General features: G+C 38.8%; 1 protein-coding gene across 1 annotated transcript in view; it reads left to right on the forward strand.

Annotated features, from left to right (window-relative positions):
• Positions 1 to 25,564, forward strand: part of TENM3 (teneurin transmembrane protein 3) — a 1,604,633-nt gene that overhangs the window by 1,012,419 nt on the left and 566,650 nt on the right. The window contains exon 6 of the mRNA XM_060778662.2: positions 9,800 to 9,871. The gene's annotated coding sequence lies outside the window, so the exon portion shown is untranslated. The remainder of the gene's footprint in view (positions 1 to 9,799; positions 9,872 to 25,564) is intronic.

Genomic DNA, 25,564 nt, shown 5'->3' on the forward strand with positions numbered 1-25,564 from the left:
CATTCATGCCCAAAGTGTGGAGGAGTTTTTTGCAACCACCACTGAAGTTAACCAACACACTGACCAGCAGGAGATATACTAGTTGGGGTGGGGGAGAGAGCTTCAGTGGTGTACTTGCTTAACTTCAAAATTCATAGACACCCCCACACACACACCATAATTCTGGGTGGGAAGGAGGGAAGGAAGGAAGGAGGAAGTTGTTGAAACTTTTACCATTGAAACAGAATATTCTTTAGTATTTTACCTTTTGTTTAATAAGTGCATTAATGCTTTCTGTGATCTGCCAAAAAGAATGCTGGAATTTATCCATTTCATAGAAGTAATGGCAGAACGCCACTTAGATTAATGAAGGTTCACACACTGAAATATTGTATTTCCTTCATTTGATTGTAGCAGAAAAGGGGAAAAGAAAAGCACCCTATGCCCTTTTCCCAAATATGTTTCCATCAATACTTTGTTTGAATGAAGGTCTACAATGCACACATCACTATCATATTCTTGATAAAGGCCATATTGTGTCATTATTTTTACATTTAAGATGCATGATTCACCTACATATATTACTTTAAACTGGAGTCTGTTCCATAAAAATGTCAATTGTCCAATTACCTACCATTGTTTTGTTAACAATATACACTGGCAGCTGAAATAAGTTTCAATTTTTTCAGTGCAAAAATAACAAAATCTGTTAGACTTCATCAGTGTACTTCTAATTTCACCAGAACGACAGTAATTGAAGCTTGCCTTTATAGCCAGGGTCATAGTGGAAAGTCAATCAATCAAACAGACCTTATCTTCTTGTACAGAAAATAAAGGAATGCCTAAAAACAATTTTAAAAACCTACAAAATAGATTTCCTGCAGTGGATTTTTTTTCAAAATAGATACATATTTTGATATGAGTCCCCATCCCCCCCCCCCCCCCGACCTGGGGAAATAGCGAGGGTTACAAATAGGAGCCCAATCCTACGTTTTTGGTCTTCCTTTGACTGGCTTTTTCCTTATAATAGCATGAACTTCTCTAGGGTAAGAAGAAAAAGAGACACTTGCTATTATGGGGATAAAATTCCTGCCAGTAAAAATTAGGCTTCGAAAGCAGAAACATTAGTAATTTGACATTCAGTGGATTTTTTTGTCACTCCAATACACAAGGGAAAGGGGAAAAGGCCAATCTGCCTCCTCTAATAGCTGGTGTTGGTTTAGGATGTAATGTGTTGCTCTTTTGATAGCTCTCACATGCATATAACCTGTTATCAGTCTGTTGTAATTATGATGTATCATCTTCATGATTTGCCTCTTTGCAGCCTAATATATTATGATAGCTAAAGTGAGCTGCTCTGTTTATAATTGGATGGCTGCTATTGATATGGGTAATGGATCTCTCCTGTGAAATGCAAACAGCAGCTAGATGCTCAGCATGGAGGTAAATTAAGTACCTGTGCTACCTGGGAATCAGCAGGTAGGCCTCATGACTTAGTATAGGGATGTATTTTTTCTGGCATCTCAGCACATCTCTAATTGCAATTATATTTCATGCCCACCTTGTCAGGGTTCTTCGAGGAGGGCTGTATGTATAAATCTTTTATGTACCAAAAATTAGCAGGTGACCATGCCGTGATTTTACAGAAGATCTAGGATATCGTTTACAAGAAAAAACCCCAAACATCAACACAGTCTTCCTATGGTTCCTTGAAATCCAAACTGTCTAAGGGGCAAATCTACTCATTTCACACAAAAAGAAGCTGCAAAACAGAACACTTTTAAACTTTAGAACCCTTTTCCAATCTACTGAATTGCATAATCTTCCTTATCCACACTTTTAGGAATATCATTGCTGGAAATGGCAGGATGACAATAGAGAGATTCCAATGCAGACCCTGCCAATGGTAAAATATAATCATGGTTTTATTGGTTTGTGTAAAACAAGATTTAGAATATTAGTTATATAGATCATGATATGGAATTAGCATTTACAACGGAAGGAAGTCGTCTCTTCCTAAAGAAATATGCATTATTTACATTCTGTTCCCACTTACCTGAGAGCAAGCCTACTTGAAGGCAGCAGCATTTGCTTCTAAATAGGATTCTACTGTTAAAGTAAAAAATAAAATGTTTTCAAAGCTATGACAGAGCCCTTTATAATTGAAATCTCCTTAATATCTCGTAACCTTGGGATCTTGTAATCAATAGCATTAATACATTGGTAAGGCTAGAATACTGAAAGCAGGTTTTCACACAGTACATTGATTTTTCTTTTCTCTGCGTAAACACAGAAATATAACAACAAGGAACAGAACTAGCAAAATATTGATTTTATTTCTCTTGTTTTTAGTTCAATTTAGGTTCAAGGTTGACTAGGGCAATTATATTCTGTAATTGTTTATCAGTCATCATACTTGTCGAGGACACTGATTTCCAACAAAACGCTTATTGGATTTACAGACTGCTTCTCTTTCATTGCCCTTCCTGCTCCACCTTTCACAATAAGCAAGAGGAGAAAAATTTATATCCTCTCAGTGTCCCTAAGTACTATTAAGGAGCTTGTGTTGTTCTTGCTTTTTTAAAAAAATCACCTCATGCATATATTGGCCAACGAACATAAGCCGGTTTCTTTCAACTAATCCAGTCACAGATATTGAAGAGCTAACCATCACAACCTTTCAAGGGTTAGCCCTCCTTTTTCATTCCCATTCTCTTGCCTCCTTGAAAAGACTTCTTTTTGTGTGAGAACAGAGGAATAAAATACCTCAGACCAAATAGTGTTTTTCCCTGTGATGTTAACCTTTCAGTTTAGTTTAGCTGAACCAGATCTAGCAATGTGATTAGAACAGAATGTCTACAAAACATGAATTTGCTCAGTTTGTACTTTGATTTTATTAAAGGTTACTACTGGCAATTTTTTTTAAATTGAACTCTATGTAGCTAAACATAATTTATCACTCTTCTTCAAATATGGGCAAAACTGTAATTTTCAACAGGAAATCTACTGCACTTTTCTGTTGTAGGTTACGGTAATGCTGAACTTTCATTTAGCAGTAATCACTTGAAATAACTTGCTGTGATGATGGAGAGGCACAGTTCACTAATTACAATTAAACCATGTGAACCATGTGGTTTCTGACTTCAGTAGGCTTTCAAACTTTCAAATTGCATTTGTATATGTACTATGCTCTTTAATCTTGCTTGGAATCTCTTTTTAGCTATTTTAGAAAACTTTCAAGTGGAAATTTTTCTGAAATGTATTTATTGATTGATTATTTTGACAAGTCAACTTCCTTTTAAAAAGTCCAAGAATTATAATAGCGTAATTTTAAACAATAACTAAACAATTTTAATCAGAGATTGACAGCAATTGATTATAAAAATGATCATAAAGCACTGGAGGAAAGGAAAAGTTTTTACTAAAAATATATACATTCAAATTAAGAGAATGTTAGCCAGTATAAGGACACCGTTGTAGAAGAAATTTGGGAAGAAGCACTACAAAACTGGGTGTAACCACTACAAATGTCTTTCCCTGGTCTCAGGGCGGCTCCAGACAGGACATTAATTCAGGAGCTATCGTGTTTCTTAAATACAATTGTGCCCGGGTTGAAGTCTATACACCTCTCCCCAGCATCTGCACTTTCCTGGGTGGGAGGGTCCAGTTACCTTGCCAGACTTTCCAGCAGGGCACTGGGACACTAAATAAAATCAGAAAAGCCTTTAAAATTGAAAATACAGGGTTAGTCAAAATGCATAGGCCAATAAGCCATTCAATTGAATGGCTTATTGGCCTATGCATTTTGACTAACCCTGTATCTTACCCAGCCACCATTCCCCCTTCTCCAAAGCTCTCCTGGTGCATAGAAATGATGTGCCAGGAGAAGGGCAATTTTCTTCCTCCCTCCCGTCTTCTGGCATGTCAGTTCTACATGCCAGGAGAGCTCCAGAGAAGGGGGCATGGCAACCGGGTAAGTTATTTTCTGTTTTAAAGGCTGTTCTTGGGGGGAGGGCTGTCTCAGGATTCTTGTGCTCCATCCTACAGATGTGTAGAATGGCACCAGAAGTCACGCAGCACGATCCCCAGTCCCATCTACAAAGCAGTCACAGCCGCAAAGACCCGGGTCTTCTGAAAGATCTGGATCTTCAAGCTGACAAATTATTTCAGAACAAAGAAGGATTTTCCTGCTTTGTCCAGAAGGCATTCATTTTTCCCTGAGGCATAATTTGGATGCTCCAGGGAAAAACCACTACTTCCTGAAGGGTGTGGATATATTTTCATCTGGTGTCGCGACTTTGAGAAGCCTACCTCGAGTGATTCTTCTAGAACTTTTGATAAATTCTAGCCTTCTAGTGGTATTATTTTCAGCTTCTCTGAAACAAACTGAGACTCCCTCATTCCATTTTAGGATGTTTGTATGAGAGACAGTAAATGAAAATATTTAGCTACAATTTTGAACATCACACCTTGCTAGTGCATATGTGACAGAATGTGTTACCTGTTCACTTACATTTGGCCATTCTACTTTTATTGAGCCATTTTTTATGACTGGCTGGATAAAATACTCCCTGGTAAAACATCCAGACAAAGTGATCACCCCAGATCTGGCCGCCTGGGAGTGGTGTAGGGAATCATCCAAAAGCAACCCAGCTTGGGGCACACAGAAATCAGCTTGCCTGACTCAGAGAAGGAAGGAGGAAGAAGAGTTTGCTATATTTGCAAACTGACATGGCTTGTGTGTTCCTTGAGCAACTATTCCCCCCTGTCCCCCTCCCCAAGGTTGCATCCCACAGTTTGAGAACCACTGTCCTAGGCAAATAAATATGATTACAGAAGCTATGGGTCTGGACTGCTAAACCATTTTTTTGTACATGTCACCAGTAAAGACATGTAATTCAAGCCAGGCGAAGAGACTCACCCTTCTATTATGCAGTCTCTATTCCAGTGGTTCCCAGTGTTTTGGCATACAACTCTCAGAAATCCCAGCCAGTTTACCAGTTGTTAGGATTTCTGGGAACTGAAAGTCAAAACATCTAGGGACCCACAGGTTGAGAACCATTGCTCTAGTTAGACTATATGCTGACAGGATCTGTAGCCAAGCTATCAATATACTTATACATAGTCAGTATGCCAGTAGGATATGGCCATTTGATCCAGAAGATTATTAAGTCTAATAAACTGCTTTGACCCCCCCCCCCCCCAATCTTTTGGAGGCTATGCTTTTGCTCTTCCCAGAAATATTTCAACATAGAACTACACTTGGACCTATGTTGCCAGGAATATTTTCTGTTGCCAAGTTTTTATGTTGTTTTGGAGAGTTTGAACTCAAGTTTCAAAACTATGGGGCAGAACCTGGAACATTGGGTTTGAAAATTAAATCTATAATATTAAATGTTAGAAATTTAAAAATGAATTTATTGCCATAAACACTAATGAGTGAAACCATTTAATTAGTGTTGTTAGCTGACTCATCAATCAAAGCAGTATTTGGCCAGACCATGAGATTTATGGAAAATAGCTTAGAAGTTATCACTGTTGACCTTAAGGGAGCACATTTTGTTGTTAGCTGCTTCAAAAGGATTCTTTCTGTCCTTTTAAAATTGCTTGCCTCCAACCTGATGTTTTCTCGCATGGCTCACAAAACCTGAGAATAGAGAAAGTCCAGCATTTTGGGGAACTGTCAAGTAAGAAAGGATGGAATCTCATCTTCAAACCTTCAGTTGGACACTGATTTAAATCTTTCTTTCCACCTTCACAAATATGTACACTTCACTCATTCTTCATATGCTTTGGTTGTTAAAGATTAGTGAGGGGTTTATTTTGGCCAGAGAGCACAAATTCACCACAAATACTTCAGCATGCGGATATCCACATAGATGAGTCAGTAAAAAAAGAATGGAACATTTTTAAACTGATATGGTTTGAGAATCTTCTGTTTCCCTATTCTGCCAAGATCAGAAGCACAGCAGATGTTCTGCATGCAGGAGCCAGGAATCCTAAATTCAATTCATGTTATTTCTGGTTTTAAAAATTCTGTGTCTACATAACCTCTTTAATACTTATTTCTTTGAACCTCTTAACCTTCTGTTGTCAGAGTAATGGAAATAAAGCAATGCAGTTTTTTTTTAAACAGACTCCTAGCTCTAAAATTGAACTAGATGAAGTGTTCCATGGAAGGAAACACTTCAGAGACCTAAGAATTTTTCTCTTGGGTGATCTGAGGTAAATGAGCATATTAGTTCTTTGTGGGTGTGTGCAATAAAATTGTTTCTGATTTATTGAGACCCCAAGAGGAAACTATCACAAGTTTTTCTTGGAAAAAATTCTTCAGAGGGACTTTGCCTTTATTCCACCACCACCCCACACGCACACACCCAAAACCTTAATTTTACAATTTTACTACACCATTGTATATAACAGATCTTGAGCATCTGAGGGTTTTGGTATTTTCAAGGGTACTGGACCCAAACTCCAACAGATACCAAGAACCCATTTGTATTTCTTCTCCTCAGGAAGCAGGCTTGTGCTTACAACCTCATTAGACAGGGCTTTTTCCAGTAGCATACTCTGGTTGAGCCCTAGATGATCCATGGAGCCCACTGAGTCCCATTCTATGCAGAGGAACTCCGTGCATCATCTAGAGTGGAGCCAATCTATGCCACCACCACAGCAACACGGAAGACCTCCCATGCTGTGCAGGAAGCAGTGTGGAGAAGCCACATGGTCAACATTTCCCCCAGTGAGATCAACTTCCTGTCGAGCTGGGCAATGCAGGGCATGGGGCAACAGTTCCCCCATGGTCACCAGATTCTCCATGACGCTTGGCAATTCTGGCAGCCCATGTGACAAGGTAGAAAATGTTATAGAGGGAAAAGAACCTACCTTAATCATTTCTAATGACTTAATTCTCTATAGCATAACTTTAACTTCAATATCAATTGACTAATTGAGAGAGTAGGAAAATAACTAGTAAATCTAGTGGATCAACAAATTAATTCCAAACTCTGAGGGGAAAGCTCAAACTGATGCACAGGTAGTGCCCACATATGAGTTCTAGCATTTTTGCTATTGCCAATTACTTGAATCTTTTACCTGAGATGTTGCAAATACTCTAGCTTTCTCTGCAGGTGCATGTTTTTGCACATTTGTGCTTGCATACACAGATATCTGCGTTTAGGGAATAGACACTTAAATAATATTTATGTACTTGCTTAATCAAGCATATTTTTTCACATGATGGTCAACACTGAATGTAATTTATTTCCTTTAAATTAAAAAAATAATAAACATAAAATTTAATATTTGCACACTGATCTTTTTCATTAGGGTGTGTCTGATTTAGTTTTTATTCAATGCTACTTCTTTTAAAAGGTAAGGAATGTACTCTTGGCTCAGATCACATGCACAATAACAAATTCTTGTTTTTATTTAAATTTTAATTTCTCCTGTCATTGTTACATATGTGGGGGAGTGAAGGGGTGCTTTATTTCATACTTAGACAAATACAAAATGCTATGCAGGTGATATGTTTCTGTTTCTACATTTTTGGTCATACTATATTATATTGTATATTATACGATCCAGTATTTAAGTGTCAGTATCTACCAGGTAATCTCTAAAAGTAGTACATGCTGCACAACATTTTGACTTCAATCAATTTAATTAATGCCAAGTTGTGTTAGAATGAGAAAAAGTACAGTGCCTTGATTATCGTGTATATATTTTGAACAGGTGCTCATAGATTATATCACCGGGAGGACAGTTCTTTAATGTTATCCTGTCATATGATACCAATTATTTTAAGTGTTCGTGACAGATTGTTGACACACTGTAAATGGGAGGTTGCATCTCAGCAGGTTTTACCCCTAATCCTTCTGAACTTTATAAAAAAGATAAAGGAAAGAACAATGTGCTATAAAAATATTCTCATTTATTAAGGATATAGTCTATTAAAATCAGTGGAAATTTTGCCATTAACTTTTCCGGATTTGGATAGTACTCTTAGGCCAAAATCATACTGCTAACCATGTTAGCATAGCTGTAGTGAGGAAATATAGACAAAATCTGCCAGTTTTGACCAACCAGTTTCACCAGTCAGTGTCTTAATCCTTTCAAGGCTGTTATATTCATGATCATTTCCATACCTCCATCATGTCAAGGACCAGAAGCAGATATAGAGCCCTCCCAACTATCACTGCTCTGCCCTTGGGGACAAAGGAGAAAAGGCAGTATCTGCTGGGTTTATTACCACACCACCCTGGACATGGACACACACACCCATCTCTTTTTCTTTTGTTTCATACCTTAATTAGACTGTCAGTCTGAGGTCAGGAAACTGTTTTGTTATTATTTTGCTTGCAACATGTCACATATAGCAATGGCACTTTACAAACAAACAAACAAACAAAATTACCATTGCAATTACTATTATAACTAATGTTTTAATAACCACAAACATCAGTACCTCTTTTAAAAATTAACTGATTGTTGTAGATTTTCTTGAATGTGACTAACGTTATTACTTTTGCTACTTTAACAAAGGCCCTTTATCCCAAAGGGGGAGGGGCAAATCAGCTCTATAGTGGCTGTGTGATGCACAAAGCTGACTCAGGTTAATGCAGACAATGGCTGCTTAAAGTAGCCTTGAACCACGGTAACAAAAGTCATAGATTGCTCTGAATATGGAGCATACTGTGACTTTTGGCCCATGTAAACAGATGGGTTGCTTTCGATACATGGCCATCCCATATTTCCCAGGTTTGGGCAGCCCAGGGACACAGGATGGCACTTACAATCCTCCTTCTGTTCTCATCATGGTGGTGGCCAGTCGGCATGGAATAGCTGATGGCCATCACTCATCACCTGGATTGAAATTGGCCAGGGCACAAGAATGATTGGACAAAGGAGGAGGAAAAGAAGGAAGTGATCCTTCCTCTCCCCCTTCTCTTCTTCCACATCTTGGGCGCCCTGACTGACAACACTCCAGCCAACCAGTAATGACCACTAGCCATGTCATGCCCAGAGGCTGCCACTCTGACAGAAACAGGAGGATGGCAGGGCAGCCATTCAGCAGCATTAAATTGGGGACAGTCAGCATTGCAGTCCCACATCTGCAGCAGCCTGGGAACAGATGGTTAAAATCATCATTGGATCAATCTGGAATTTGACACTAGATTGGCCCCAGGATAAATGTCTGTGTAAAATTGCCCAAAGTAACAAAATAACAACAAGCTGCTGGCCCATGGTACAATACACACAAGAGTAACAGTGTGAGGGACAGTAGAAATAGCAAGCCCTAATAGCTATACAATTTTGGTGACATATGACCTTATCACATTGGCCATCGGAATCATCATGGATTGTGGCGAATCCAGCAGTGCCCTGTAGAGGATGGCAAACCCATTGCTCCATGCCCCACATCACCCAGCTTTCCCCTTTCCTGATCCCATGGAAAAGTGTCCACCGCCTAGCTCCCCGCTCCCCTGGTCGATCCCCATGCAACACAGGAATCTTCCTGTGTTGCCACCAATTCATCTCCATTTGTGCCACAGCACCCCATCAAAAGTAGCTCTATGTCATGGGTTGGGAGCTGGTGGTCTCCGTGGAGCAAATAGATAGGAACCAGAGTATGCCACTGATTTTAGGCCATCTGATGACATTGTAAGTTGATTAATTGCTGGGCATCCAAAACTGCCAAAAAATCCAATCCAATTTATGGACATGTATGTATTTATAGGAGACACATAACCTTGCAAACTACAACTGAAACAAAATTTCTAGACTCCTGATAACTTATTTTGTCATATATGTTTTGCAGATTTCAAGATCATATGAACCCCACTGGATGGCTTTTTGTCATAAGTAGTAAAGTGTTTGAAAAGAAAAAAAGGTAAGACATGGCTTTTAGTGGTGTCTCAAGACTCATTCTGTTTAGAAACTCTGGATGATTGATAAAGAAAATACAATACATCATTTGGCTTTGTTTATACATTACTCTGTTGTAATCCCTTACTAGTCGTTGTTCTTTGTTGTCATTTGATTAATATGTAAAAAATTATCATGCCTCAACTGGAATGTCATTCCTTGAATGCCTTTAAAGAGCGGATGTAAACTAGATAAACAGTCATTCTTCTACCTTTGCAGGTTAAGGATTTGTGTATTTAATTAAATTGTATTTACCACAGCCTCTGCTACTGTCCTACACAAAAAATGTATTTAGTATGCAAGTTCAGAGCTTGTTCCTCTAGCTAGTCTGTGTTTGAACCGAATTTGCTTTGATTTAATGAATAGGTTATTATGTGTCCTATAGTAACATAGAAATGAAATTATATTGAGATGCTTCTTGGAGAGCAAGAATAAGCAAATATTGTCTAATGACCAAGATATCATAATCTAATGCCAATATATAAGACTGGTGTTACAGGAACACTGTAGCCTTGATGAACCAGTATCCCATGCCAGTTTAATAGTTCTCTGTTTTACTCTTCTTCATTTATTCTCTAATTGTCTGTCTCCTCAATACTTTTCTTCTCTGATGTTTTGTGGGCTCTACAACTCTTCTTTCCTCTTTTCCTCCCACTTCATCTTCTTTTGCTTCTACACTTCTCTGTCTTTTTTTAGTTTCTTAACATTTGATCTGGTCTCTATTTGTTCCTTCAGAAAGATAGTTATCTGTACAAATACCATTATAATGAGGCATATCAACCTTTGCATCCTCTGTTTAAAGTTGTGTGTGGTCAATTATTTGAAAATTGCAGCTACAGTGATTTTTTTCTGAGTTAGTATGTAGACATTAATAGCTAATGAATAGATCTGGATATTCCAATGTTCCTCTGAGAGGTGTATCGAAAGGTTCACAACCATCTACCTCTTGAGAAAGAGAGAAGGTTACCTTTTTTTTTTCTAACCAAACTAATCAAAGTATCGCATCTCATAAACCTGAGGAAGACACAGTTATTTTAGATCTCACAGCCATGAAGATATATTTTCCCTTATTATCAGGTGTTTCTGTGTGCTTTCTTACACAGACACACACTTTCACAGATGTTGGCAATTGTTACAGTGACTAAGCAGACCCTGCACTGCATCTCTTCTCAGCATATGTCGTCTTTCATATCATTTTGGGCCAAAAATGTTTTCTTGTACTATTTTCTAACTTTATAGTTTGAAAAATGCTTCCTATAATTCAAATACATAGGAATATAAAATCCCACAGGCTTGGTGAAGAGAATGTAACTTATGTAGGTAAATATATATACTTAGCAGGAACAATTCATCCTTACTTACTTACTTAAGCAATCCCTTGTTGTCTGAGTAGGATAGTCTTCCAGTATCAGTGTACTGGTGGTGGGTCTGTAGGTGTCAAGACCCAGGCCAGGCAGCAAAACAAACGGCACCGTAGGAGTTAAAGGAAGGTGTTTAATGTCTATTAGCAAAACAAAAGGAGTCTCTTCACTTCAGAGATGTAAACAAAGGAGGCTTGCAGTCAGCAGAAATGTAAACAAACCGGTCTCAGTCAGCCTTGGCTGACGAAAGGAAAGTCAGTCTTTAAACTAAAGCAAACAGCTTGAACTCAGCAAAAGAACATAGTCCGTTTCAAAGGCCAACAAAACAGCAAACAGCAATCCGCATGAGGAGCGGTCCAACGAAGTTTCCAGGATTAAGCAGGGGCGTTGTCAGGCAGTCCGAGGGTCAAAGCACAGAAGACTCACGAGTCAGGAACCAGCAGGGTTGTTCACACGGTCAGGTAACACGAAGCTGCAACAAGAACTCAGGGCAGGAGTTAACACAAGGCACACGGCATGCGACACTTTGAACTCTGCGATTAGTCTGTCCCCAAGCTGCTGCTTAAATCTCATCCGAATCGCTGGAGTTACTGTCAGCTGGGTCTAACTCCTCAGGTGAATCCAGGCTGCGCCATTGTTGCCAGTCAGCACTTCGAGTTCCATCCTGCAAAGAATTATCTACAACCCAATCACCATGAAACCCCTGGAATTCGTCGCTAGAGGTGGGGGCATTAAACACATCCATTACTTCCTGAACTTTAGTCCACTCCAGATCTTCCTCTTCCCTGTCGAACTCCCCACAATCTGCTACATCTCTCAGGCGTTTAGCAACAGATCCCACATCGCTATTTGAGCTGCTGGCTACTCTCTTTACACCTCTGTAATCTTCCAGCTCCATTTCCTCGCGAGTAAAACCCTCAAAATCCTCCTCATCTGTAGTCTCTAGAAACAAGTCTCTAATCCTTTTCAGCTGCCGCTGAGCTTCATCATTCTCTAAACCACGTTTCCTTCTACTACTAGTAGTAGGTGCATGAGACAAACGCTGAGTCTCAACAGTAGGTGACTGTGGAGCCCTATTCTTGATCTGCATCTTCTCCTGCAGTGAGGGCATTGGTTTCCAGGTGGAAGGCGGTCCCGGTCGGGGTTGGCTTGACACACCATCCTCTTGGCACATTTCTCTCTTTCGCCCTCCATTCATGTCTCTTCAAATTCTACAGCACCGCTGGTCACAGCTGACCTCCATCTGGAGCGCTCAAGGGCCAGGGCTTCCCAGTTCCCAGTTTGTAAGAGTTTTTAAGGTTGGCTTTGAGCCCATCTTTAAATCTCTTTTCCTGCCCACCAACGTTCCATTTTTCATTCTTGAATTCATAGTAGAGCAGCTGCTTTGGGAGACGGTGGTCAGGCATCCGGTCCAGCGGAGTTGATAGTGGAGGACCATCACTTCAATGCTGGTGGTCTTTGCTTCTTCCAGCACACTGACATTTGTTTGCTTTTCTACCTAAGGGATTTGCAGGATTTTCCGGAGGCAGCGCTGATGGAATCTTTCCAGGAGTTGCATAATTTCTGCTTAAGGCATTCAAAGTTATTTTATCTCAAAACTTTGGTAGCTTTAGCTTATCTATTTTTAACCACTTCTATACAGGTTATGATATTATTACAGTTGACCCTAAACTTTTGTGCATTTAACTTCTGGGGATCTGATTATGTGTTAGTCTGCTGATAATTAAATAATTAAAGCAGATGTAAAAAAAAGTTTAAAAACTAATAAGTCATAAATGTATCCAAGAATACCAAGCATCCCTTTCCAACCTTAGTGCCTCAGCTGGTATGGTATGGTCATTCTTATACAGTCACTTTCCTTCGCTCCAGCTACTTCAAGTGATCTCTCCCCCCCTCCCCCCCCCGGAGTATGAGCTCTGTCTGTCCCACATTAGCAGCATCAAAATGGCACTTTGCTTGGGTTCCTTAGCCTATACAGATAGAGATATAGATTGAGACATCAGTTTGAAGTTAGCATTGTAAGATATTTCTGGTCTTTCCACATTTGTGGGGGTCCTGCACCTCACCACCCATGAATGTGAAGGACCATATTTATATAACAATTTTAAAAAAGCTTCAACTGTATTATAAAACCTAAAAAGCCTAGCTTCCAACTACAAAAGTATAAATGTGGTCAAGAGCTATTATGTATTTTTTTGTATGCAATCAGCACTGATATAAGTTGAAAAATGTAGCTAAAACCTCTTCAAAGTTGTATTCTTGTCTTCCCTGTAATTATTTGTCAGTGGAAATAAGATAAGCATTTAGTATCAGGACTGTAAGAAAACAAAAGATTTATTTCCTGTGGAACAGTTAAAACATTATTGCTATTCTTTATTTCTTGAAGGAGAAGAATTGTATACTTGTGGCATTAACTGTTTGTTATTTTGGACAACCACAGAAAGGTATTTCTAACTTTATATTGCACCCCTGTACTGGAAACATCTATTACCACAGCATCACACAAGAGTCCAGAATATAAGCAAACAGTTTTAGAAATCAGAAATAATGAAAGAAGATGCATAATCCAAAAAAGGGTTAGCAATAGGTGATAACCAAACAGTAATCTAAATGTCTAATAAAGATCCTGTTTTCTGCTCTGATCTGTAAACAAAGACCTTTGTTGATCTCTGCAACTCCTGTTTTCTCCTGAGAGCCTTCTGTATCACTTATTTCTTCACCCAACTCCTTATCTAATGTTGCAGTTTCTAGCTCCTTTGATTGATCTTGAAGCCCTGTACTTTCTGAGTCAGATTTCTCAGAGAGAGAAGCATCATTCCCTTGACTTGGATCTTCATAACTTCGAGCTCCAGCCAATCCCACAGGCAATCCCGCAATCCTCTCTAAATCATCAGTGAACCCATCAGCCTCAGGACTCTCAGGCTGATCTCCAACACTTTAGTCAAGAAAATATTTTATTTCAAGATTATCAGTGGTCCAGTGAATTTGAGCAGTTTCCAGCTTGGTGCACCTCAGTTTTACAATAAGAAATACTTCATATAAGTCAGGTTTGCTTTTTTGTACAAACAGAATTTTTAAACCTCTTTCGAATCCCAAATATGAAGAATTGTGACAATGTTGATAAAAAAGCAAAGTGAAGCAAATCTTCCTCTATTTGGACTAGCCTACATGCCACTTCCTACCTTCTTCAGTGCTGCTTATATGTTTAATTAAGCCATAATTAGTGGTTATGTCTGAAAGAGAACTGTATGATCTTATTTAATATCATTTTACTAATAATGTTGATTTAAGATTCTAGTTAGTTAACCAACTATAAATGCCATTTCTCTGTAGGAAATTAGAGCTCTTTATAGGCATTATCCAATTAGTTTCATTATAAATTTTATTGTAATCAAGGCTTATTGGGGTCACATGTATGCCTTGCATATTATCTTTACATACGCACAACATCCTTTTTTTAAAATAGTGTGAAACCATTTAAAAGCCATGTAAAGCACAGGTAAACCTGTCACAATGTGTAGTATTTTATGTTCCTTTGGTCCCATGTCACCATTGATAGATGGTGTTTTTCTTTGTCTCATATTTACTGGAGAGTTAGTCTCTCTGATTTCAATAAGCTTCCAAGTAAAATTGTGTGAAATTATGTTAAATTTAGATGATGATTAGGATGATGTGATAACCTTTTCTTGTAATAGATAAGAATAAAACGACATCTTTCCGATCTGTCAAAATAGGAAAGCCTTCTGTGGGGAAAAAGATTTATCTTTCATAGTTGCAGGATAAAAATTCATCAAGGAAGGCTTTTCTACTGTTGAAAAGCTTGGCTGTTTTTACCTTCTGCTGAAGATACAGGTTGGCACAGAAAAAGTGGCAACAATAAATGCCTTGCTTTATCAGAAATGCTTTCAGAAAAAGTTGAGTAAAACAGGAACTGACTAAGGACAAGAAATCTGTAGCTATAATTGACCATACCATTCTACCCTTTCAGTTAAGGGTAAGTATTTAACTACATTGTACATGAAATCCATATTAGCAGTTGTGGGGGGAAATCATACAAGTACTGTAGCACAGAGGTTTCTTTTTTCGCCCCTTCACTGCAATTCCAACAATCATTTTCTCACAGAATTCTCTAACTCAAAGTGGGAAACTGCCAAAAGTAGGTAATTAAGTTTTAGAACATATTTATGGGGTACATCATCTGCTAATATCTTTCAAGATTTTTCTGCTACTTTTAACCAGACTATTTTCCTAAATATCATAATGTTCCACTATCAAACCATAATGAATGAGAACCAATGTAGAATAGGATAAAAGCACTGTACTGGGACTTGCACTGTCCAGGTTTATGGTTCCTATTCTTCTTTATAAAACTCTAGCCAATCTTTGGCCAACCATTCTATTGACAGAAATCAAGAGGCCTTGGAAAGCTATTGACTGTCTCCAAGTTACTTAGGACTAGCATTGCAACTGTGCATCCCTTTATTGGACTGCTTTCTTTATGTGGTTGTCTTGTCTCTAGCTATTGACGAATAAAACCAAACAATAACACCCAATCCCACAAGGTCCCACAAGGTTACCTTGTTGCAATGGGTCTCTTCCTCTTCTTGATGATATTCTGGCAGTTATGTGACAACAGGGTGCAGGATTCTCCTCCTCTCTCCATCTCCCTCCTCCCCATCACTATTCTCAAGCTGCCTGTTTTTCATTTCTTGTATATTTTATAGTTATATTTGCCTTATATTTTATTTTGCAAAGCTAGAATTGCAAAATTGTTCTAAAATAAAAATAAAATAAATTAAGGAACAGAGATACTGTGGTTACAAGAACACACAGAGACATTATTGTGGGACCATGCATTAGCAAATCAGCACAATTGTGCAATTGAAGAGAAATGCAGTATTGAAGGTGTTCAACCCAATATGTATTCTCTATCAATGATAATGCAACTACAGTGGAATAGTGAGTTCATTTGAGTTCATGGAATAACGTCCTTCGTGGATATTTATACTTCTAGAACAAAGTACTAAACCATATTGTTGTATATCTGAAATTCCATTCAAATAGCTTAATATCCAGCAATTTTGTTTGAAATGATGAAGTTATTTTGTTTAAATGTCTAGTTGGGCTATCTTTGCACAGCACCATTAGGTTCCGACATTCTGTTTAAGAAAGAGGCAAAAATATAGCAAATGTGGCTGATGCTGTTTTTTTTCCATTGTGTATCCCAGCTTTGACTTATACTGGAATGGTTTGAAACAGACTTGTAGAGCCCATTTACTATTGAATCAAGAAAGACAGAAGGAGGCATTGCAGTCATTCTTAACGTTTAATGTCATATTGAGTTGCCATCAATGTTCCTTGGTCTAATATTAAAAAATTAAAAAATGAACCAGAAATTCCAGTATGCCTTCATTGGCTGAGTTTGTACAGAAAGCATACCATCGACACTATAGCACTTTTGGTGCGGGAATAAATCATACCAATAATAATAATAATAATAATAATAATAATAATAATAGCTCTGTTTTATTTCTTATCCATCTCTCCTTGTGACTCAAGGCTGGGCACAACAACAACATAGCTAAAAATACATCATCATAAAACAGTATATAAAATACACATATTAAAACATATTTCTATGGAATACATTTATTAAAATACATAAAATAAAGATTAAAATACAGTGAACACAAAGTTTAATCATCAGGCAAGATCTGAGGAAATTGAACAATAAAAACAAGGTGAATTTGGAAGTGAGACTGAACAGATAAGAAGAGATACAAAACAGTGGGTCAGTTACAGCTGTATTTTGATAGGGTGCAATGGTACGTGCCACTTTCAGGAGAGAAAAGAGAATATTCATACTGCACAACAGGAGCCAGAATATTATTTCCCTGGTTTTATTCATATTGGATCATATAATGAAAAATAGATTAATGAAAACATACTAAAATATGTTATTACAGTAGTTGTCTTAGTAGACACTTAAAAACCTTACCAGAGCAAATGTTTTATTTCTTCAGATATTTTTCAGAAGTTGTTTTATACACTATTTGCAGAGATCCTACAAGATCCCACTGAGTGTTGGGAAGTATTCCAAAAAAATGCCTCACCACTTGAATTCCTAAGCTTTGTAAGCAAGAACCTCTTAAAGTATGAAACTGATTGCAAGCCTTTAGCTGTAGTGTGTGCAACTTGATTCCAATTTGTTTTTTAACTAAGCATTTGACATGTTACATTATGTCACATGCCGATTTAATATAAAGTGACTTTCTGTGTCCAATAGAAAGCACATTTTAAGAAGGATGCCAAGTACTGTATTATTTCCCTTGATATTAAACTGGAAAGCAACCCATTCTGTCTTGGAAAGATTATGTGCAAGTAGTAGTGTTGGATCTGCTGGTGTATTCTGGTATTTCTATTCATCTGTCTTACCCAGTTACAAAAAGTGATACTAAACTTGATGTAACCCAGGGTAACACAACCTGTTAAAGTTCTGAGATCTAACCAAAGGTTTGCCAATGTTGGTGCGGACTGCGCATACATGCACAGAGAATCTCCATTCCAGCAATTCTACTGAGTATTGTCAGATAATGATGTTACTTGTTTTTTACATTTCATTTTATAATTAACACTGGTTTTCCTTTCTCTCAAACTCTCATCCACTACCTCCACCAGTATAGTAAACATTTCTTTAATATATAAGACTTGTTTACACTGGTTGTATTCCCCGAATTGGACCAGAAGTTGAACCAGAATGTCCAAAAAATATGCAAGGACTTCTGGTCCTTAATGTGGGGGTAAAGTGGATTGTTTTGGTTTTACCCACATTAAGCAAAGCCACAAGATGTGTTGGAGTGTTGCAGCTCCATACTTCGAGTTCAGATTAGAGCACAAATGTTTCTAATCTGAACTGCTCAGTGATGCAGAGGAAAATGGATGGATCATCCCCTGTTGCCTCCTTGTTGTGGGGGTTGGTAAATGTAAGTAAACAGAAGCATTACCACTGTTTTTGAACCAAGATATACCCTGCAGGATAATAAAGAGTCACTCAGGCTTTTGTAACAAGTAACAGTATCTTTACTTCAGTTCAAAAAGCCAAACAGGGCAACAATATATACAGCAGTCTCTCTAAATTCACGCAGAGAACAGAGGGACTGAGCAGTCCTTTTAAACATTCTTTAAATTATGCTTCATGTCTTTAAAATCAGGCTTCAGAGAGTTGGCAGCCATTTTCTTCCTGGCTGTTTCCAGTCAGTGCTCTCTTCACTCTCCAAAGTGAAAGTGGCATTTAAAACTGTTTGTTTCAGCAGCAAGCCAGAGACAGCAGCCAATCAGAACTCTGGCCCCTGGCATGCTCAGCCAATCAGCTGCCGACACATTACTTTCCAGTTAACCCACCATATCATGGTGTCTCGTTTCAAATCCTCACACTTGTCACCTCGGCAAACAGTCATAGAACTCCAGAGAGCTACTGGCCAATCCTGGGCACCTTTGTTAACATCAGCCCCTTTCTTGTTCCTGGTCATGTGGGAACCTTTGCTGAAGTTCACAAAGGTGCCTTGAGCTCCATAGCATCTAGCAGTAGCAACAGGGACATCAAGGGTAAGGTAACAGTCCAGCAGGGTCAAACTGCTTTCAGGCTTGTTGAACAGTTTGGACTCTGCCCTGATGCTGCCACAGAACAGACGTGAAGAGTGTAGCCACTCCTTGGGCCTGTCCAGAGCTTTGCTATTCTGTATTGGCTGAGAATTCATCATCTATCAGAGCAACATTAAGAGGGCTCGAGTCATAAGGACCTCTGAAATTAGCTGCCAGAACATCTTCTCAGAGGCCCTTATTATGTCTCCCCTTCAAGCATCATGCATAAAAATCAGGGGACCTTGAAAGTCCTTGAAAGTAGCAGGTGGGGCCGACTGTCTGGAGAAGAAAGGAGACATTTGTAGTGAGAGAGTGGTAGAAGAAGCAGAATTTGGTGGCAAGTACTGTAAATTGCTCGGAGAATTCTGAAACTGAGCAGACGTAATGGGAGGAGCTGCAAAACATTTATGTTTTACCAAGGAAAATACCTAATATTGATATAAACACAGAGAGGATTAAAAAGTATTTTCAGTTGTCTTGTCCTTTATGAGAAAAATTCTCTCAATACTCTGATAACATGTTGAAACACCCCGGCATGAGACAACCAATGGGCAAAAAGTCAAAGTTTCCACATTTTAGGGATTTTTAAATAAAGAGTGTTTTGTGTAAAACTCTTTTCAGATGCAAAAAAAATTTAAAATGTACACAAAATGTCATTCTTACCTTCTACAAGTAGGTTTTCTAATTTTTTGTCACGATAAGAAATACAATAATTGAAGTTTTGCATCCCTAAAATCTTGTGAATTACAGATAATTTACTTTATAGCAAAAAATATGCATTTCTGCATTTAAACTTGGCTATGTATTTTGTGCAGGTAATTCCTGACAGTGCTTTTCTGCTCTATTAAAATATCAAAACTTAATCAGTCAGTTGGCAGTAAATGAAGGGAGGGGGGAAAACCAGACATCCACAGCAAAGATTAGAAATATCTCAAAGTGATTTAGGGTTCCTAGTGGGATTTCTCCCTCTTTTAACAACAAAGTGCAGTGGGAAAGAATATGCACAGCTTACTTTGTCTTCCTATTTCTTTTGATCTGAAAGAACAATCAGATAAGGGTGATTTCTGGAGACAGTTCAGAATGAACAGATTTCAGTTGCCCCCAGTGATAACCATCATTGGCAACAGGAGGTATTCCAGGTACTGTCACTAGAGCCTTCAGTGTTCAGAGGCTGAGTATTTTATCTTTTTATTTTTAAAAACTACTGCTGGGAATTCTCTTTATAGCATGCATTGGATGATGAGTATTTAGAGGAAGAATGAACCTTGAAGGGGAATAAAGACTGGGCTTCAGAGACTATCAATGAACACCAGAGAGAGAGAATAATTTAAGGGTAAGGTGGGAAATCTCATCCACACTTTGAATAAAAAGCAATCTGTGTCAAATCACAGAATAACTAATCTAGTGCTATGCAGGACAAAATACTATATTCAGGGTTTGCTTGACATTTTGAACCTCCTCTTACATTAGATGTGAAACAAGAAGATAATACGTAGATGTTTACACACATACTAGATGCAGATTGTCAAGGGTCAATGTTACCAAGACTAAGATGATTCAACAAAGAAGGATGTTGTCAGTCATCATTGAATGCTCTCACTTTCATTATAACAACAATTAACATGGCACTAGGCAGAACCCTAATTTCACTTGTCCATTATTTCTGCCGCTACTACCAATTTTACTGTTAAACACGTCTACTTCATTTCCTGTGGTCTATGCATTTTTTTCAGATAAGTTCAACTAGTAATCAAAACCAACTATAGATGAGGAGATAACTAATTACAAGCTTACTTTAACATAGGTGGGAAATTTGGTTGGCTAGGGGACTAGGGATGGAAATCGGCTGTCTTTGTGTGATACTTGATGCTATTTTATGTGATGTTTTTAATAATGTTTAAGGTTTTATCAGGGGAGGGTAAATTTTGATGTTCTATACTGTCAATGGCATTGAATTGTTGCCAACACTGTGAACCGCCCTGAGTCCCCTTCGGGGTTGAGAAGGGCAGTATACAAATACCGCAAATAAACAAATAAATAATCTTAGTTAATTTTGCTTTTCCACCCTTTAGTAAATAATCTAAATAATTTTCTTCCAGTTGTGAAAGAGGCTTCAATTTTCAAGTATACTTCAGAAGCTGAGACATAGAAAAAAGTGCAGAAATGACCTGTTGTTCAATTCCTTTTTTGACTCCAGAGATATTAAGAATTCTTAACCAGAGAGCTTTTTGGCCTCACCAAAGTACATACTCTAAGATTCCATAGGATGTTACCATGGCAGCCCCCGGTGGTTCAATGAGTAAAACCCTTGTGCCAGCAGGACTGAAGACTGACAGATCGGAGGTTCGAATCTGGGGACAGCGTGAATGAGCTCCCTCTGTCAGCTCCAGCTTCCCATGCGGAGCCTCCCACAGGGATGGTAATTCATCAAAACATCCAGGTATTCCCTGGGCAACATTCTTGCAGATGGCCAATTCTCTCACACCAGAAGCAACTTCCAGTTTCTCAAGTCGCTCCTGACATACACACACACACACACACACAAAAGTGAGATTTTAGAACTATAAATATGTAGCATGAAAGTGCTCTTTGACTCTCATTATTTTAATCCAAACATTTAGTGGTCCTCCTCATTGAGGTCTGGCAAGCATGCAAAGGAGGCACAGCTTTGCCTGCATTATATTATTAGGAATTATTAGGAATTATCACGGGGTGTCTGCGCCCTACTCCACTGGAGAAATTGCACCACCTGACATCTGCCGGGGAGTAGCAACCAATAGTGAAAGAACATCTCCAGCCCACCCCCTGTTTGGATATCAGCCAGCACGCCAACAACTTTAAACCAAGAAATAGTTTTCTAAGATCTACAGAGACACTCCCTGGAACAGCTCAGCAAGTGAGAGTCAAAAGTGGCAGGCTCAAACCCAGAACCTCAATCAATGGCTGATACCAAATGAGAGACTCCCCCCTGGGCACACAGAAAACTGGGGGACTTGGAAGGCACTGAACAGACTGCGCTCTGGCACCACAAGATGCAGAGCCAACCTTAAGAAGTGGGGCTACAAAGTGAAATCCATGACATGCGAGTGTGGAGAAGAGCAAACCACAGACCACCTACTGCAATGCAACCTGAGCCCTGCCACATGCACAGTGGAGGACCTTCTTGCAGCAACACCAGAGGCACTCCCAAGTGGCCAGCTACTGGTCAAGGGACATTTAATAGAATACCAAGTCTGCAAACTCTGTGTTTTGTTTATTTGTTTGTGTCCAGGTGACTAGGAACTGATCCAAGCTGTCTACTTGCCCCCCCCCCCCACTCGCCACTATTAGTCTTGCCCCTTCATATCTTGCCTTGTCCATCCAGAAGGACATTCTCACCCAGAGCCCCTAAGCCCATAAAGAACAGGAGCTTACCAAAAGCAAAAACAGCAGTCATCAGCATCCAAAGGAGCACCCCAAAGCCAGCGGCACAGCCTATCCCATATGCATCACCAGCAATAGTAAGCCGAAGTACAAATGGCGGCTGACACAGCTAAGGAGGATTTACATTCACCACTGCCTTTATGCTATCAAACTAGCCTCAGTACCGCCGAGTATTGATCATATAGCATCAGGCAGAAAATTATACCATATCTATATTTTCTCAGTGGGGAGAAACATCCCCCCCCCCCCGCTTTATTTTTTAAATCAAAGATTAGAAAAAGAACTAATATTTTAAATTTATTTATTTATTGGCTATGTTTATACCCCACTCTTCTCACCCATGGGACTTGCCAGAAGCTGTGTTATCATTACATTACCAAAATCTACAAATTTTCAACAAATTTCAGCAGCAAATTAAAAAATATCAACAAGTAGATCAGGGAATGGTTATCTTTCTCTGGTTTGACAGTGAAAATTGATGGCAACCCAGCTCTAAAACAAACAGAAGGTGCTTGTTTTGAAATTGCTTTTTTTTTTTTTTAGCTTGCTGCTAAATTTCAGCAGCACAGTTTAAAAGGGCTGTGGGTCACAAAAATGCCCTGGAGGGCTGTATGCAGCTCATAGATTACTTTTTCCCACCCCTGCCTTGGGTTTCATACATTGAGTAATAGGTAGATGGTCCAAGTCCCTTTCTAGATTTATAAACACGGAAGAAATGCCAAGAGAATACATAGAAGATAGCAACATTGAGAAGAGGATCTTTACAGAATACAGAATTACACATTAGATTAAGGCAGCAATATATTTCTAGGGAACAGTCAGATCTATGATCCACCACATTGTCATAAATTCCTAAGCACAGCAACAAGTGGACAGTAAAGTGTCAAGCTAGGCTGGCTCCTTTTGTGCCAGGAACAGAAACAACACTAGGCTTACCATAAGTTAGAGGAAGGCAGCCACCTCAAGTGGCAGGTAGGTAGAAGTGGTTACAATACGTAGTAAATTATAAGTATGTTAAGCTCTGTGAGCTACATAAACTACCCTGCCATCAGGTGTGTTAGAAGATAATTTCCCATTGTGACTATTGAAGTAAGGTCCAAGTGCCAGTCCAGGTGTGGGCTAAGATAAGAAGAAAGTTTTTAAGACCGAGTCAAGGGTTTTGTAGTGTTTTGTGTATTTTAAATAGGTCCTAATGGTTTTAACTATTTACTTTTAAATAGCCTAGGGTTAATTCTATTTTAGTGTTTATAGTCTTTAGATTTTAAAGTGTATGTTTTATTGATTTTAACACTGTCTGTCGCTTTGAGTCACTTGTAAGTGACATTAAAAATATAAAAATAAAAATATAAAAATAGGATACATCAAGAATACACCAAGAATCGGGAGGCATTTCTCTTAGAAGAAGGAGTAAATCACTTGGGTCAGCTGTGCTAATAACAAAGGAATTAATAATAGATGAATATTTGGCTTTCAAGCACCCATTATTTTTGTTCAAGGGGCTGGCAGAACATTTCAAAAATTTCTCTTGGTATGAATAGTTTTTTAAACAGTGGGAGTGCACAACTATTCCCTTATTTGAGCCAGGGGTGGAATTACTTTAGGTCGAAAAGAGGATGGCATATTTCCACCATATTTCACTGGAATAGTACGTACATGGGTTGCTTTGAGTTCTTTCGGGCTGTATGACCATATTCCAGTAGCATTTTATCCTGACGTTTCACCTGCATCTGTGGCAAGCTTCCTCAGAGGTTTGTTCAGAGATCTGTTGGACAGACCTCTGAACAAACCTCTGAGGAATGTGGCCACTGATGCAGGTGAAACGGCAGGAGAAAATGCTACTGGAACATGGCCATACCGCCCCCCAAAAAGCAGCCCAGTGATTCCAGCCATGAAAGCCTTCAACAGTATGTATATGCCTTGTACATATATCACAAAGTTCAAAAAGTAATTTAAAAAGCTAACCTTGTATTTTTTTTTTCTCCCTGGGAAATTAATAATAATCAGAAATCAGATTAGTTTAGCAACTAAGATGCATCACTATTGAATAATAAGTAGCAGAAATGAGATTTTTTAATGGCATTTGCCCACAGACCTGCAACCTATTCAGATTTGCTGCTGTATCTCACTGAATCATGAGCCATTATCGCAATCCAGCTGCCTACAGTATGTTCGATGCTGGAAGTGAATGAAATGTCAAGAGTTTTCAAAAAAGAGCAGTTATTCTGAGAGGCGTGATGGAGCTGTTCAAACTTGCCTTTCATTCCCAGAACCCCATACCTCAGATAAATTAAAGAAATGAGTAAGGTAGATCGGATGTGTGTTGTCGGGGGCTTTCATGGCCAGAATCAATGGGTTGCTGTGAGTTTTTCAGGCTGGATGGCCTTGTTCCAGTAGCATTCTCTCTTAATGTTTCACCTGCATCTGCGGTAAGTATCCTCAGAGGTTTTTCAGAGGTCCCTAAACAAACCTCTGAGGATGCTTGCCACAGATGCAAGTGAAGCATCAGGAGAGAATGCTACTGGAACATGGCCATGCAGCCCCAAAAACTCACAGCAATCCGAAGATCAGATAATTCACATGAGACCTAAAGATTTTGTCCCCATCAACAACTGCTCAAGTTCTCAAAATGAAACAGAAAATTGTGCTTCAATTGTTGAAGAATCCAGTCAAAATTGTATTCACAAGTTACTGAATATTCTTTTCTGTGAAAAGTTTATTTAAATTGTTGAAATTGAAAGTATTTTATTATTTATTTACTGTATTTGTATACCGCCTTTCTCAGCCAATCAGCGACTCAAGGTAGTTTCCAAGAAATCACTACACATAAAATCATAATACAGATTAAAACATTAAAACAGTACAAAACACAACAAAGGCAATAAAACAACATCATTAGCATCGCCTTATTATCAAGCATTGTCCAGTTCCATCGTCAATTCATTTGATTTCATATATATTAGCTACTCTGCATTTGTAAATGCTTGCTCAAACAACCATGTTTTAACTTGCCTCCGAAATGTTAAGAGGGAGGGAGCCAATCTGATCTCCCTAGGAAGAGTGTTCCATAGCCAGGGGGCCACCACTGAGAAGGCCCTGTCTCTTGTCCCTGCCAGACGTACTTGTGATGAAGGAGGGACCGAGAGCAGGGCCTCCCCAGACGATCTTAAAGTCCTTGATGGTTCATAAGGGGAGATGAGTTCAGAAAGGGAAGTTGGGCCAGAACTGTTTAGGGC

Source organism: Anolis sagrei, chromosome 5, assembly GCF_037176765.1.
Source record: "Anolis sagrei isolate rAnoSag1 chromosome 5, rAnoSag1.mat, whole genome shotgun sequence".
Taxonomy (NCBI): Eukaryota; Metazoa; Chordata; class Lepidosauria; order Squamata; family Dactyloidae; genus Anolis; species Anolis sagrei.